This window comes from Pipistrellus hanaki (assembly GCF_964339955.1).
Source record: "Pipistrellus hanaki genome assembly, chromosome: 1".
Lineage (NCBI taxonomy): Eukaryota > Metazoa > Chordata > Mammalia > Chiroptera > Vespertilionidae > Pipistrellus > Pipistrellus hanaki.
In genome coordinates this window covers 92,961,892-92,966,151 of record NC_140503.1, presented here as the reverse complement: position 1 = coordinate 92,966,151, position 4,260 = coordinate 92,961,892, and the positions used below count along the sequence as shown (strand labels likewise).

Sequence of the window (4,260 nt, the reverse complement as noted above, 5' to 3'; positions counted from 1 at the left end):
AAAATATATATTTGAAGATTTTTTAAAGTTAAATTATGACTATCATGTAGGCAATGAGCTATAGTGAACTTCTGTACATTCATAATGTTTTAAGTTTAAATACGAGAGTAACAATTTTTAACATTTAAAATTGGGGTTTTATATTCTTACCTATTTATATATGTGTCATGGTTCTTAAATTTTATATGTATACACACAATAAGGCTGAACCATATGTCTTGTTAAATGTCAAGCAAGGTTAGAAGAAACTCAGCTTTAAGTATTTAACTTTGAAAGTAAATTATCTAGAATTGTTGGTTTCATTGTTATCTTTAAATTACTATTCAGTTATCGTGGACAGAATCCACCCCTTTGTACAAGATGGGGAGCTTACTATTACTTACATTTTTAAATCCAGAGGTTAAAATTTGCTGATTGCAAATATGACTTTGACTAGATATTTCCAACTGGAAAATTCATTTCTTCAAATGCTGAAAGACTTATTCTTCCATTAGACACTGAACAATAAATAGGAACCTTGAGATATTTTCACCTTTTACACAGGGCAGAATATTCAAGATTCAAATATAATAACAATAAAGCTGGTTTTTAATGACATTTCCAGTCTATTCATCGAGTATTATATCTCCGAGCCTACTAAATTTCTGATGATCTATTTTTGAAAAATGATTAAATAGACACTTAGTATCAAAAACATAGTCACGTTTGTTCAAGTTCATGTTAATAATAACTGGTTTTGAATTCATGTAAGTATCTGGAATTGGCCAGCATAAGCCAAGATGATGGCGATGGACCATATGGGTTTCCATTAATATTTGTCCCTATAAGCTCCAGCATCTGTTCTAAGAGGTCTGACAGTGGCACTGCAGTAATTTCCAAAAGACCAGAATCATCAGGATGATGCTTCAGTACCAGGGCTATTTCGAATTCATAATTAACTATAGAGGAATGCCAGCAATACTGCTTGTTGTTTTTCTCCACTGGTACCCATCCAGGAATGTGTCCATTTTCAGCAGGCATCGGATTTCCATTTAATTGTTCAATTTCCTTTGCTGGAATCCAGCACACTGGAACAGGGTTGAAGTCCTCCTCAACATTCCAAAAAAATTCTTTTGAGTTTTGTTTTGAATGTAGAAAATTTTTAAATCTTTTTTCGGACATTTGAAGAAGCGATTAGGAATCATAAGACAAAAATATCGAGTTTGAGAATGATCTTGGCAAAGAAAATGGGTCTTAGACCAGTCTTACTCCTTTTTAGATCTGATTAGTAATCATGAACAGCTCAAACTGAAAGTGGATGAACTAGAAAATACAAACTTTAGGTTTATGAGGAAAGAGAAATTATGTCTGGGAGGCAGAGCTTGAAGATGGCAACCGAACAGACGGACTTGTTCTGACCCTGGTCCCAGAACAGAAAACAGCAGCATCTGAGTCGCTCAGGGAATGTTGATTGGCAGCTAAGGGGCAGCTGAACTCTCAAGGAAGGTAAGGAAGGGTCCGCTGGACAGGATTTCCTGACCAAGCGGCCAGCACTGCGGTGGCCCTGACTTCTCCCGGAGCTGCGGGCTCGGAGTGAAGGCTGCGCCATCTCACCAGAAAAGGAGGAGCTTCTCTGAGGCCTGGGAAAACCACAGTGGAGGAGTCCATCGAGCAGCTGTGATGCTCCAATCAGCGCAAACACGTGGATTCAAGGGAGTTCTTCAATCACCCATGGAAAGGTCAGAGTTTGCGGGGAAAACTTGAGGGTTCTGGGTCCCAGGGTGCAGGCAGTGATGGTAGCCCCGGAGCTCCCACGAGGCCCCGCCTCCACTGTAGCTGGGAGCGCCGCGGCAGCCCGCGCCTAGCTGCATCCAAAGAAGGCTACAGCCAGAACCCTGCCCGGTAACACCCAGTCCGGGGTTTGGCGTAATCTTCCCCAGAAGCGGGACTTTTTTAAAACACCAGGGGACAAGGGATAGATTGTTAAGTATTGCGGCTGTCCCGACAAGGGCGGAACATCTGGACACCTTGGCGCCTGATCCCCTTCACCCCCTTGCTCCTGAATACTAGGGAAGGGCTGCCCAGTTGGGCATATCCGGGGAAATTGCAGGGGGAAATTTCCTTCTAGGAAACAAGGGATCAGAGCCAGAAGAGATAGTCTGGGTGCCAGTTGGCCCTCTGCCAGCTAGAGACATAGAGAAAGAAGGCCAGAGCAACCAAAAAGACTGGGAGGTCAAACAGGAAACACTGCAACCTAGAGGCTGAACTACAAACTGCTTTTTTTTTTTTTTTTTTTTTTTTTACTTTTTACTTTTAATTAATCAAAAATAAATGGACACAAATAACTAAGATATAGCCTACTTAAAATTAAGGATTACCTTACAAAACTGAGGTGCAATGGAATGCTGGGAACTGCAAGATGGTCTGGTCTGAGAATCAGGCGTGCCAAATACAATAACAGAGGAAGTGAATGACCACTACTGGACATTTTTATGCTAATTTTACTATTCTTTATTTTATTTTCATTTTTTACATGTTTTATTTAATTTTCATTTTTTACATCTTTTACTTAAGAAACTAATTTTTTTCTTTTACCCTTACTTGACTTTACCTTTTCAATTATTACATTTTTTCAATCTCAATCATCACTATTACTACTGCTATTTTGCAATTTTTGTTTCCTTTTTTTTTTTTTTTTTTTACATTGGAAGCCATCTTCATTCTATTTTAATCTCTACTATAGCATCATTCAACCCTATCTCAACTCAACTCTTTTAGTCTCCTATTAATCCTATCAATTTCCTGCTTTAGTTTTTCCTCTATTCTTTCTGTATACCCCCTGCTAAAGCTCTCACTATACTTATAGACCTAAGTTCCAACCCCTGATCCAAGTGTATAAATACCACTCTCTGCACTATATTAACTAGTTAAAAAAACAAAAAAACAAAACAAAACAAAATGTTCTCCTTTCTATCTTTTTCTCACTGTTTCTGTGAATGTTGATTATTGTGAATTTTATGCTTTTTAGTGAAATGGTTATGCTTATTCCTGTGTTGTTATTATTGCCTTGTATTTTTTTTAAATCCTCTGTTTTTATTTGTTTTTTTACTTCTATATATCATAGCTGTACTTAATAATAGTGGATATTGTAGTTTGTATTAATCTCCAAGTGTTGTTACTGGCATTGTCTGGGTTTAGTGGTGGTTCTATGGAAATTTTCCCCATATATATATATATATATATATATATATATATATATATATATATATAGTTTGTTTCCCATTTCTCTTTTAGTCAGCTTCTTCTCTCTCTCTCTCTCTCTCTCTCTCTCTCTCTCTCTCTCTCTCTCCTTTTCCCCTGTTTTCCAACTTCATTTTGTCATTACTTTTTTTCCTTCTTTTTCTATCTCTTTATCCCTCTTTTTTTAAATTAACTTATTTATTTATTTTTTTAAATTTTTCTTTATTTTTACCTTTCTTCCTCTCTCCTACCCTCTAATTTGCCTTTCTCTAGTGCTCACCTTTATTAGAGGTTATTAATATTGTAAATACATTCCTGTTAAGTGCCTCTTGTGTTGTACCTGGTAGTGTTGTATTTTGTACCTTTAAATCAATGCAGGAGAAGGAACACCACATAACTAGACATCCTGAAAACAGAGACCATGAGGAGACAGAGAAATGGCCCGCACATGAAGGAAAAGCAGACATCACCAGAAAAGGAAGTAAACAAGTCGGAGGCATGCAGCCTACCAGAGCAAGAATTCAGTGTAATGATCATAGGATGGTTAAAAAGAATGGAAGAGAAATTTGACAATAACCAAGAAGAAATGAGGAAGAACCATGAGGAACTGAAGAAGAGCCATGAGGAATTGAAGAAGAACCAAGAGGAATTGAAGAAGAACCAAGAAGAAATGAAAAATGACATCATGACCATGAAGAACTCAATAGAAAGCATCAAAAGTAGAGTAGATGAAGCAGAGGACCGCATCAGTGAGCTAGAAGACAAGATGGAAAAAAAATACCCAATTAGAGCAGCTTCTAGAAAAAAAGATTAAAAAGCAGGAGGAGAGCCTACGGGAGCTTTGGGACAGTACAAAACAAAATAATATTCGAATAATAGGGGTTCCAGAAGGAAAGGAAACTGAGGTAGACATGGAAAAAGTATTTCAAGAAATAATGACAGAAAAATTTCCTGAGATAGAGAAGAAAAACCCACACAAATCCAAGATGCTCACGGAGTCCCAAGCAAAATGAATCCCAGAAAACAGACGCCAAGGCACAT

The 4,260-nt window shown here is 37.4% G+C and overlaps 1 pseudogene across 1 annotated transcript; it reads right to left on the bottom strand.

The window, feature by feature from the left end:
• Positions 1-355: 355 nt before the first annotated feature.
• LOC311620685 (RNA ligase 1-like) lies at positions 356-1,161 on the bottom strand (annotated as a pseudogene). The gene has a single exon. The product of its transcript is annotated as an RNA ligase 1-like (transcript).
• Positions 1,162-4,260: the final 3,099 nt, after the last annotated feature.